This window comes from Castor canadensis, chromosome X, assembly GCF_047511655.1.
Source record: "Castor canadensis chromosome X, mCasCan1.hap1v2, whole genome shotgun sequence".
NCBI lineage: Eukaryota > Metazoa > Chordata > Mammalia > Rodentia > Castoridae > Castor > Castor canadensis.
Genome location: NC_133405.1, coordinates 122,566,271 through 122,579,461, shown reverse-complemented (window position 1 = coordinate 122,579,461; position 13,191 = coordinate 122,566,271). Strand labels below are relative to the sequence as shown.

At 34.9% G+C, this 13,191-nt stretch overlaps 1 long non-coding RNA gene across 1 annotated transcript in view; it reads right to left on the bottom strand.

Moving 5' to 3' along the window:
* Positions 1 to 397: 397 nt before the first annotated feature.
* LOC141419694 (uncharacterized) overlaps positions 398 to 13,191 on the bottom strand; it is a 279,913-nt gene continuing 267,119 nt past the window's right edge. The window contains exons 2-3 of the long non-coding RNA XR_012444313.1: positions 2,246 to 2,341; positions 398 to 570 (exon numbers count right to left, since the gene is read on the bottom strand). This is a non-coding gene — a long non-coding RNA (uncharacterized lncRNA). The remainder of the gene's footprint in view (positions 571 to 2,245; positions 2,342 to 13,191) is intronic.

Below are 13,191 nucleotides of genomic sequence, written 5' to 3'. Positions count from 1 at the left end.
TTATGAATCAGTCTCTGATTTCTGAGACTGAATTAGCCCCTTCTTCTATTTTCCATCATGTGTTGCCAACACTATTACAGAATTTATAATATGGTAATGTAATGGTGTCTTTGACCAAGTCTTGCTCATAATCTCTTGTGAGCAATCCTAGGATATAGATATAGTCATGTATTCTCATTTACAGTACACATGGTAGATAACTAATACATGTTTATTGACAGGAAGGAGGGAATGCAAGGAAGCCCAGTCTGTAAGGGAAATCACCCCTCAGAGAGTTCCACTGGTCTAGCATATTTTATATAAAATAACAAAGAAACAAAATAAAGAAAAACCATTCTTTCCAAAAATATCTAGCTAACATTTCTATAGCATGTGTAAAGAATATTATGGGGTTTTTTTATGTGTGATATAAATTAAATATTTCAAACACTTCACATTAGTGAAAATAAGAGCTGTTTATTTGAACCTACCAGCACCTGAATGAGATGTTCTGTATCTTCTGAAAAAAATATCTTGGGATTTATTTAGAGAAGAAATTCAGCATTATATGTAGAACATAGACATGTTGACCTAAGGAGAAGATCAGAGAGGGGAAATATCAAAAGGTGTTTCTATATGCATTTCAATTATATATTTTCAAATTATGACATCACCTACCATAATATCATAGAATTTCTTCATGGTACATCTTTCTTGGTATTTTAGTTGATAAAAGTAGCCTATGCAACCCTTTAATTAAATGCAAAAACATTGGTGCTTTGTGGGATGCATTTGTTGAAAGCACTGAAACCGTTACAAAACATGAGCCTCCTGTGTAAACAGAGAGGTTAGAGTTTCAATGACTACCAGAGTATACTTTGCTTTTATGTTTCTCAAATGTAGACATGCACCCCTCAGAGTCTTGTGGAAATGCAGATTCTTATGTGGTGAGCCTGGGGAGGGTCTTGAGAGTCTGCCTTTCTGTTTCCCAGCTGCAGCCCCAGGTGCTAATGGGCAGACCACACATTGAGTAACAAGGTTCTAGAAGACATTGTGAATAAGAAAATTCACCATCCAGGAAATTTCTAAGGTAAAGTACCACTTTATTTCCCCTGTGCCAGTATTTATAGACAGTTTCCCTATTAACACCTTTTACTTAAGAGAATAATGGCTTTAATAAACAGCCTTGAAACACTGAAACATTCAGTTACCCTGAATTTAATCACTTTCTGAAATGTAGCTCATATAATGATTAAGAAATGATAATGTCTTTGCCAAACAAGGTAAATTACGTTTACTACATTTTTCCTTTTAAAAAATCCCTTTTCTTTGACTTCTGAGAGATGTTATTGAAAGTGTCCTCTGTGAGTGAAATAAGGCATAGAATTCTGTAGCCCCACCCTAAATCAAAGCTGAAATGTCCATCACTCACAGGAGTAAAAGGGATTCTCGACTGTTTTGAGTATTTCCCAGTAATGAGAGAGCTCTGGGGCAATTTAAATGACCAGGAGAGCCAATCCAGACAGTCCTTAATCAGTAATGACAAATTGAAGAGCCTTAAAAGTAAAAGCAGCTGTGTTTTCCAGTGCTTGCCATATTCAATTTTAGCTGTGCCCTAGAGTTATACAACTGCATCCTCATCCATCCGTTCTTCACACTACTAATCTCTCTAATTTTGGCTAAGGATTCAAGAGAGTATTTGCTAAACTAGTTAAAAGAACTACAGTCTTTAGACAACATAAATTCTTCCATAACAGTATTCAAAATCTAAGTCCTCACACTAAGCTTGAAAGTTTTCCCTTCACATATCTGCTAACATATTTTTCAAGTTCTTGTTATTTTAAAACAGAATATATCTGTATTTTCACTTTATGCACACTCTAAGTATCTCTGTTGTGTTTAATTCAAGAAAGGAAAACTAACATCCATGGGATGGGGAAGTACTCTGGGCTAGCCAGAGCAAGAGGTGGCTACCAGTGTCAGAGCTGAAAGTGCAAGGGGAGAGATCTATTACCTAGAACCCAGAAAAATATGTGGTTGTAGTAAAGGAATACTCTGTGCCCTCTAATACAGGAGCACAGCCACTTCCTTCCCATTGGCCAGTCCCAATTCTGATTGATGATGTCCACAAAAGTCAGACTCCTAAAGCACAGAGAAAGGTAGAGAAGCATGAAGATGGAAATTGTGAGGCCAAAGAAAACCACCTGGCATAGTGCACTTATAAATAGCACTTAGGAAATAGGAGAAATAGGGAATATTTGCTTACCGAATGTTGAGATGATCAATCCTCTCTCCATATTCAGCTCCAAACTGTCTGCAGCCAGGTTTTGATACTCCGGGCAATAAACTGGATGGTTCATCCCTGAGTTTAAAAAAGAAATGAAAAACTAGTTTAAAAATTTACTACATAAAATTAGTGGGAAAATCCTCAAATGTAAAGCTAAAAGAGAAAAATGATAAATGAGAAGAAAAGTAGAATATCAAGCCGAAGGTTCTAGCATTCAACATGAGTAGTAATAGTAGTTACAGAGACATGTGAGAGAAAGTGGAGTAGAAGAAATTATCAAAAACAGCAAATTGAGGAAACTTTCCAGGTGGATTTCCAATCTGAATCACCACTAGGCAGCATGATTAAATCAGACCCTCACCAAAGGCCTATTTCCATGACATTTAAGAACACTGGGAGAAGGGAGTAGCTTCCAGAGAGGGAAAAAAGTAGGTCATATACAAAGGATCAAAAAATGAGACAATTTCTAACTTTTAAACAGCAACACGAGGAGACAGAAGGCAAAGAAGCAATGCCTCCAAACTTTTGAAGGAATGTAATATCCAATCAACAATTCTCTATTCAGCTAGACTACAATTAAATAAAGACTTTTTCAGGAATCCAAAAACTCAAAATTTTATTCTTTAGCATCTCTTTCTCATTTAGCTACTGAAATAGGTGTGCTATACCAACATGGAGGATGTAAACCAGAATAGGAGGAGGAAACACTCAGACAAAGGTATCCCAGGATTACCCACATGTACTAGGCATGGAGAATAACCAGTCCAACTTGGAAATATGTGTTCAAAGAAAACTTAACAAAATACCTGAGATGTTTGAGTGCATTAGGGAGAGATTTAGATAATTTGGAAAAGAAGCTGAGTTAGTGAAGTACATAGAAAACTAAGTAGCCACAACACAAGCAATTATTAGTTTCAGAGAAAAATAATTTGCAAGAAAAAAATCCAAAACTATATAGCTAAGTTACAGACAGTATTCACAAAGTTATACTAATATACACACTCAAGACTATACTAACTTACATTATGTTCTAACTACATTGGGAAGATAGAGTGACAGAAAATCTGTGTATGGATAAAGAAGTTAAAGAATATTAGGGTTGGGTGTGGGGTCTCATTCCTGTAATCTAGCTACTTGGAAGGTTTAAATCAGGAGGATCTCAGTTCAAGACCAGCCCATGCAAAAAGTTCACAATACTCCAGCTGGGCAGGTGCCTGTCATTCCAGCCATATATGGGAGCTATAAATAGGAGGTTTGCCGCCCAGGCAAACTCGTCCATAAAAGTGAGACTCTATTTTTAAAAAATAATGAAAGCAAAAAGGGCTGAAGGCAGGGCACAAGTGGTATAGTGTCTGACTAGCAAGCATGAGGCCTTGAGTTCAAATCCCAGTACCACCAAAAAAATTCCAATATGGAAAAATAAAGTGCTATTAAAGGGAAATGGAGATAAATATCTAAATATGTAACTGAGACATTATTGCATTTTTCAGGAATAATTTGGACAGAATATGTGGAAATATATTTCTGCATATAAAACTTTAATGAAAAGTTTATATTAAATTTAACCTATAATGAAAGTAAGATATAGAATTTTGGCCTTCTAGAATGTTGTAGATCTAGACAGCAAAGCCAAATATCTTTGAGCAGAATCTATCCTCTTAGTTAGTATTCAGAAACATTTCATATTTACTTTTAGCTAATGATAGTATTCAGAAAAAGATTCTATTTTTGTGTTGGGAATACAGGATCAATTTCTTTCCCCAAATTCATATTCAACTTCAATGCTATTGTGCATTTTCTCCAATTTCTGTGGTCCAGTACCAATGTAGTTTTATTTTTTAAAGGAAAACAGAAAAAAAAAAAACCACTAAATCTAAAAACGCTGCCAAGTCCAAAATCCTACCAAAAGAGTCATTTCTTGTTTCCTCCAAATATACTTTGTTTGTTTGACTCATCACTTGGAATTCTGGATGTTGAAGACATACAGAATTTATTGGATAATAAAGTAATTCCTTGGTCATCTTATCCACACAATATTTTCTTACTAGGTTTCATTTTTCTCCGAAATTCTTATCACCACTTAACCTTATATATTGTTCCCATTTCTTTTTATCTTTTTGTGTCATCTTTTCCATTAAAAATTTTGTAACTAGAATGGTGCCTAGGACATAGTAGAGATAGTCAATTAATATTTGTTGAGTGAACAGATCAATTTATAATTTTTTCACTTTTAAAGAACCACCATAGATACTGAGGAGACAGAGACTCTAAGCATCAAAGCATTACATTAAATATTCATATTACACATAATATATATAATATATAAATATTACATATAATGCATCTATTTTATATGTGCCTTATATGTATATATAAAATAGATGCACTATAAATGTCATATAACTAAATTCCTATGAACTGCATTGGATTTCTAGTCAAAGGTATATAGCTGGGCTTAAAAAGTATTTTTCAAGTATATTTGTAATTTTGTCTTACTTTGATGCAATCATGTCCCTAAGAAATACAATTCTACTCAAACTTGGTCTAGAGCAGTAGTTGTTCTTTTCAAAACTTATTAACAGGATTATCTAAATGAGATATATAATTGTACAGTATTTTTGTTTGTATTTCACCCTAAATCTTTTTTTAAAGAGAAAAGCATGGAGATTAAGAATTCTTCAAAAGACATCCCTTCCTGTATATAATTCACAACCTTTTCATTATATCCCCAATATTTGTATCAGTCATATGCTATGCTCCAAGCATTTTGGTGAGAGGCACTTCGTGAATAAAATGTACCAGTGTTTGTAAAATTTGTAAGAAGGACACCTGAGGCATACTTGAAATAGAGCAGATTTTTGACACTTCGCACTTATAATAATTCATACTCCAGGGGCCTTTTTTCATCTTGTATATTGGCAAGCTAAAAAACCTCCACAGGCAGGGTGGGTAAATTCCCTAGGCTTATGAACCATGTTTCTAAAAGGAGTGAGCTAGGGCTGCTTTTTCCCCATATGTGACATTTTCAAAAGGTCAAGTCAACTAATGGCCTCTCAAGCAAAACCTTTTTGTCCATTGGTGATGTTGTGACACTTCTAAAAGTATGGCCATATATCCCCCAGTTACATTACTACCAGTGGCCATAAAAGTAGAATTGCCTGGCTTAAGTTAAACCTAGTTTGGGTTCATTCTTTAAAACATAATTATCTGGATTTTCAAAATAAGAAATTTGTTTTATAATGTGGAAAGGTACATTACCATCTACCTTAAATTGAACATTAATTGAAACAGAATATTTGAAGTATTTCTTAAATATCTACCCCATCTCTAAAGTTTTTTTTCCCTGAAATTCTGTGTTTTCTTAAATCACAATTCAAAGCTGACTACAAAGCCTCACACATGCAATACCACATCCTGAAGTAGAGCTGTCTTCAGCACCTCCCAGGTGCAAACACCATCTTCAGTTATTTTCTGTCTTGTTTACTCTCTTCCTAGTATTTGAAGCTGTTGAGTTATTTAAAAACAACTATTGTGCACTTACTTCATGACAGGCAGAAGGAATACAATAATTAATAATAAAACATAGTCTTTCAGCTCAAGGGAGTTTACGTTTTAGTGGCTAAACAGAGTGCTTACCAGATAATTTTAATGCAGAGTAATAATGTCACAAAACAGTATGACAGCATTACAACAATGTGGGGCTTCAGCCCCAGACACCAGAGGTTAGGAAAGACTCCCATAGGAGATGGCATGCAAATTGAGTCTGGAAGAATTAGTTGAGTCATCCAAGGGACTGGGAACTTCATAGGAATGCGCCTAAAATCAAGAAAGAACAGAGAATTTGGGTAACTTCCAGTAGCTCAGGCTGGCTAGAGGTTACAGAATGGGGAGCAAAGCTGTGAGAGAAAAGCATGGGGGTCTGTGTATATATGTCATGCTAGGGTTTGGAATTTAGTTGGAGAGACGTGAAGAGCTTTGAAGCCTCTAGCAGAGGGTCATATGACCACCAGTATCCCTGCCTTATGGAGAACTTATTAGAGAGGTCAAAATTGGAAGGAAAAGTTTGGAGCTCTTTGCAGATGTGAGAAAAATAAAGTAGATAGTGGATTAAATACTATTCAGGATGTAGAGCCAATAATTTATAGTGATGCTTAATGGTCTATTGGCTATAACTGTTAACAAATAGGAAAAAGTAAACAATGACCCTCAACTTTTTTCATAGAAATCTTCATGTTCAATGTGGGCTGCCCAGAAGACAATTGGATTTCTAGGTCTGGAGCTCAGGATCATGAACTGAAATGTAAGATAGGAATGATCTAGTTTCATTCTTCCCCTCTGGTCACTGCTTCTCTGAACTTTTTTTATTTGACACATAGAATACAGCACATTCTTCATGGTTTCACTCCACATACGCTTTCCTGGTGGTTTTATGTATGCACTCAATTTTAACTACCAGCAATGTCTTTTGGTTCATCACAAAAGCAATGAATTTGGGAGGTGATTCTGGGAAATAACATTAGAGGAGTAGAAAAGTGAGATAAGGAATGGAAAGTAGCTAATAAGGGTGAATTTCAAACAAGTTACCAATGGGAGTAAGTAGAGCTCTAGTAAAGTTCACTGGAGGACTCTGGGAAACTATGCAGAAGAAATGCTTCAGAATCATCAAACTTGAGAGGTAAGGGAATGTAGGTATTAATACAAGAGTTTCTGTTAGACATTGGTCAAGGGCTACTGGTCTGGCTCTTTTAGCCTGTTGGGTACATAAGTAGAGTAGGTTTTAGACACTAGGAAAATAAATCTTTCATTATAAAAATATAGTTGGAATTCTACAATACACATGAGCAGGATACCTACAGACTGGTTACAACATATTATAATGACTCTGCAATCTTTAACCTCAGCATAAGGACAATATAGAACAATCAAGCTAATTGTGGAACTTAAGATGTCATCTAAAATGAGCTGTTGATTAAAAGGACACAGAAAAGAAATGAAGTTCAAGATAAGGAAACAAATATAAAAGAACCACAGAAGTCATAGTAAAGAATAAGCATTCAGAATGCCCCAAATGGCAAGAGCATTGCTACTCAAAGTGAGTTCTGAGGACCAGTAGCATCAGCATCACTTGAGAGTATTAGAAATGCAAATCTACTGAATTCACAAAATCAAGATACCCAGGAATTATACATGCACATTAACATTTGAGAAACATTTTTCTCTCTTCTTTAGAACTCGTATCACCATAATGAAGACTTTTAAATGCATTCCTAGTTTATATTTGGGTGAGTGCCCATATTCCTTGCCTGCAGTTTCCCTAATTTTTTTAAATAGCCCCTAGATCTACTAAACTCTTTAAGCTAAAATTTAGACTCTTCTCTATTATCCCCAATGACTATCTCTATGACTGTCTGCTAATCCCACAATACAGATCAGTATCTTTTCCAAAATGTTATTAGAATAACTTTTTAATTGATATCATTGATTTCCAGGTCTTTGTGCTCCAACTTATGCTCCAAATGACACAGAGCATTTCTTAAAATACAAATTAATATACCATTCCCTCACTTAAATAATATACACATCAACTTCAGGACAAATTCCTAACTACTTAGTTTAAGTATCATGAACTCACCCATGACTTGGTTGGTGCCTATTTACCTCCTTGCAAATATACTGGCCTAATACAGTTACAATAATTGAGCACTAAATTTACTTTTGAACTTCCTGGCAGTCAAGTCAAAAAGGATGCATTGACTATATAATTTGTATCTTTAAAAGTTTGGTGCTTTTAAGATAGAAAGACAATAGGGGTAAATTCTGTCTTTGCATTGCAGAAGAGCAGAAAGGAGAGAGCCTATTCCAAAAAGAACTTTTAATAGTGGCATTAATTCATTCTTGGGGGCAGAGCCCTTATAACCTAAAAACCTTCAATTAGGCGCCATCTCCTAACACTGATGACTATACATTAAGTTTCCAACACACAAATTTTCAGGGATACATTCATACCACAGCACCAGATATGAGGGGGAAACCATGCAGGTATCATTGTATAATGAAAACATTTCTAGCATTCAATTTTGAATGACTTAATTACCTAGAAAAAATATATATATAAAATCATGCAACATCATGAATAATGTCTTTAAGAGTATTTTCCAACAATAAAGATATGCTTCTATATTTTCTTTCTAAAAAACAGCTTTATTGCAGTATAAGTGATATGCAAAAACTGTACATTTTAATGTATATAAATTGATGAATTTGGACAGATGCATATACCATGATACTATCATCACAATCAAGGTAATAAATATTAATCACCTCCAAAAATTTCCTCAAGTCCATTTGTGGGGATTTTTTTGTGTGTGCATGTGTGTAAGCACATGCATGTGTGTGGTAAGAAAATTTTAGTGCACAATGTGCTATTGTTAATTATGCAAGGCAACAAAACAAAACAAAATAGACAAGTAGAACTGTAACAAACTAAAAATCTTCTGCACAAAGGAAATAATCAACAAAATAAAACACAACCTATGGAATGAGAGAAAATATTCACATACATTTTAGCTGATAGAAGGTTAATGTGCAAAATACATATTTCAGAAACTCCTGAAATCCCAATAGAAAATAAATAACTCAATAAAAAGTGGGCAAAGACCAGAAAAGCTATTTATCCAAAGAAAACATATAAATAGCTACCAGATACATGAAAATGTGCCAAAAGTCACTAATCGTCAGGAAAATGCAAAGCAAAACTACAATGAGATATCATCTTACACCCACCAGGATGACTATTATCAGATCAACAAAAGATAGGTGTGCTGGGAAGACTGTGGAGAGATAGGAACCTATGTTCACTGTGGGACTGTAAAATGGTACAGATACTAAGGAAAATAGTACGACTGTCTCTTAAAACTCACAAAATAGAACATATGATCCAGAAATTCAACTTCTAGGCATATATCCAAAAGAATTAAAATCAAGATTTCAAAGAACTACGTGCACTTTTGTGTTTGTTGCAGCATAATTCACAATAACGAAGATATGGAAATAACCTAAATGTCAACAGATGAATAAAGAAAATATGGTATATACACACAATGGAATATTACTCACCTTTAAAAAGAAGGAAATTCTATCATAAATATCATAATAATTCTATCATAATAGATGAACCTGGAGAAGATTATGGTAAATAAATTAAGACTGACCCAGAACGACAAAAATTACATGATCCCACTTATATGAGCTATCAAAAAAGAATCAAATTTACACTAGCAAAGAATAGAATGGGGGCTGCCAGAGCAACAGGGAGGGAAAAATTAGGAGTTGTTGCTAAAATGGGTATAAAGTTTCATTTATGCAAGATAATAATAAGTTCTAGAGAAGGACTATATGATGTTTATGTTCTTATTTTATAAACCATAGACAAAGGTTAAGGACATGATAATTTTGTAGCATTACACAAAACCAACTGGACTTGGTGTCAGAAGGCTTGGTTTGTATTTCAGAATGCAATTTGTTGCCAGCAGGAACCAAAGCAAGGTAGTCTATTAATGTCGGTTTCCTCATATATGTAATGTCGATAAAAATTCTCATTCTACATGTTGATATGAGAATTGAATTAGTCAACAGATGTGAAAGATATACTACAATGCTCAATATACAATAGCATTGTATATTAGCATCCTCTGTGTGTTTCTCAAACATCAAATATACAGCAGCTAGGATTTTGTTCAAGGGTAGAAGTTAATTCCCATGATAAATTCACCCTTTAGTAAAACAAAAACAAAAGCACAGAATTCAGCGAATTCTAGAACTAGCAGTGCAGCTAATGTGAAATTGTTCTTGCAATAATATCTAACAATGCTCAAAAAATGAATTATTTAGAGGCTGGGGATGTAGCTCAGTGGTAGAATGCTCATCTAGCATGTGCAAGGCCCTGGGTTCAATCAATCCCCAAGACCACAAGAAAAAAAATGAATCATTTAAAACTACTCAGTTCCAAAGAGAAAAGAACTGCTTATGTCCAAAACATGGGTTCAAAAGTCAAAGTGTTCCAAGCAAATTAGAAACCTCACAAATTATCAAAGCAAAATTCTCGCTAGCTAATATGGCAGCCACCCTTGGCATTAATAGTTAATGTAAAAGTAGATATTATCTTTGCTTTCTGTGCTTTTAATCAAGTGTATTCAAATGTAAGTTTTTATTATCGTACTACTGTTGTACTTGGGGTACATTGTGACATTTACAAAAGTTCTTAGAATATACCATAGTTGAATTCCCTCCCACACACCATCATTCTCCTTTATTCCCACTCTCCTCCCTTACCTGGAATAGTTTCAATGGGTCTCCACTCAAGCGGTAGAGTGTCTACCTAGCAAGCATGAGACCCTGAGTTCAAACCCCAATGCTACCAAAAATAATAATAATGATAATAAATCAATGCACAAAGGGCTGGTAGACTGGCTCAAATGAAATATACTTTTGTATAATAAAAATACATATATTTTGTGTATAATCCAATGCATTTTTGTAAGCATACACACCATGCATGCATCATCACACTTAAGACACAGAACATTTCCACTTCCCTAAAGGTAAACATGTACTCCTACCCAATCAATTCATCTTCATATCCGCAGCTCAGATAGCCACTGATCTGCCTCATTTCACTACAACCTAGCTTTGCCTTTTCTAGAATTACATAAATGAAGTCACACAGCATGTTTTTTAGATTCGTTAATCAATAATACATCAGCAGGGTTGGGGGTGTAGCTCAGTAGTAGAGTGTGTACTTAGCATGCGCGAGGCCTTGGGTTCACCAAAAGAATACACTGGTAGTCCATTCCTTTTCATTACTGAATAGTAGTCAACTGTAAGAATGCACAAAACCTTTTTATCTAGTCACATACTGATAGACTTCTGGGTTACTTCCACTTTTTATCTGTTATGTATAAAGATGCTGTGAACACTCATAGTCTTTGTGGTGATGTATGTTTTCATTTCTTCTGAAATAATACCAAGGAATGAGATTGATGATGGCTTGTATGTTAAATATATGTTTATATTTTTAAGAAGCTTCTAGACTGTTGTACAAAATAGCTGATCATTTCACACTGTACCAGCAATGGGTGAGACTTCTAGTCATTCCACATCTTTACCAACATTTGGTATTGTTAGCCTTTTGAGTAAGTGTGGTTTTACTTTGCATTTCCCTGATGAATATGTGTGTATGCATGTAGATTATATATAAATTTGGCAGTACTGAAGTTTGAACTCAAGGACTTACACTGCTAGGCAGATGCTCCACCACCTGAGCCACTCCTCTAGCCCTTTTTGCTTTTTAGTTATTTTTCTGGAAGGGTCTTGCATTTTTGTCTGAGGCTGGGCTCCGACTGCTATCCTCCTACCTTAAGGCCTCTTGTATAGCTGGGATGATATGCCCAACTTTTTTTCTGTTGCAGTGGGGTCTCACTGTTTGCCCAGGCTGGCTTGAAACCAGCCTGATCTTTGCCTCCCAAGTAGCTAGGAAAACAAGCATGAGTCACTGTGCCAGGCTCCTATATTTCCTTTTTAGAAACTGTTCAAATGTTTTGCCTGCTCTTTACATTGGGCTACTTAGCTTTTATTACTGATTTCTAGATTTCATTCTATATACTTGATATGAAACTTTGGTTGTAATACATAAAAAAGATGACTTGGATGGGTACAAGGCAAGAATTTAATATTGAGACATTCTCCATAAAAGCAGAACCCTTGAAAATGGGTATGTCTCTAGTAAAAAGACTCTCTCCACCATCCCAGGAAAATGACAAAAAAAATTACCCTCAGCCTTTTCTCTAAATTGAAAAAAACATCTCATAAGAAGGTGGTGTCTCAAGATGCTCTTACCCATGGATTTTAAATCCAAATGTGCCCTAAATAATAATAATGTATTTTCCAAGATGAGATAATAACCTAAAAATTACCCTTGAGCTTCCTGATTGTTGACTAACAGAAACAACAAAAAAAACACTACTCATATTTTTTTCAATAGCCCAGGCACATTAATTTCACCAGCCCTCAGATGGCAACATTTTTTTAAATAAGAAAGTATATGGAATAATTTCATGTGATACACAGACGGCACAAATAAACCACAAAAACCTGAGCTAATGAAATGTTTTACAGGATTAAAATACACATCAGACACTACAACAAAAGAACATTCCATGAAAAAAGAAAAGGCAGATTTGAAAATTAACTGAATATGACTTTTCCAACTGTATCTTTGCGGCCTGTGAGCTGTCTGACTGGGAGGTGAATTTAGGTGGCCTTTAAAATCCCATTTAGTGCCGACATTTTTTGATTCTACAAAAAAAAAATGCCATTTTCATATTCTGCCAAATGTGCAGATCAATAGAAGGGCTCTGTATATGTTTTGCCCTTGTTTGTTTTCACAGAGGGCTGCAGACATGAGGCAACAGATCTTTGAACAGCAACACTACCTATTTTGAGCCTTTTAAAATGTCTAATATTTACATATTGAGAAAGTATAAATAAGAAACATAATGACAAACTACAAGTCTCCTGAGAGACACTCAGAATAATAACCATCTTCTAGTCCTATCTTTGAACCAATGTTTGAATTCTGCAAGTGGTCCTTTAGGTAATACTGGACCAGCTTAGTGATAGAAATTTTACCACCCGCACAGGTTTGAACCCCATGTTGGAGCTATCTCAACTGAATATTGTCCTTATACTGAACCAAATCAGCTTGCTTACTTCTCCAAACATTTTTCAGGCCTGTTCTTTGATGTTATTTAGAACAATCTTAATCTCTCTACAAAATAACATATGGGATACTCTGGTTTCTCTTCAGATCATATAAATCTTTTGCCTTTTACAAAATAACATATGGAAAATAGCTATGCCAATTCAAT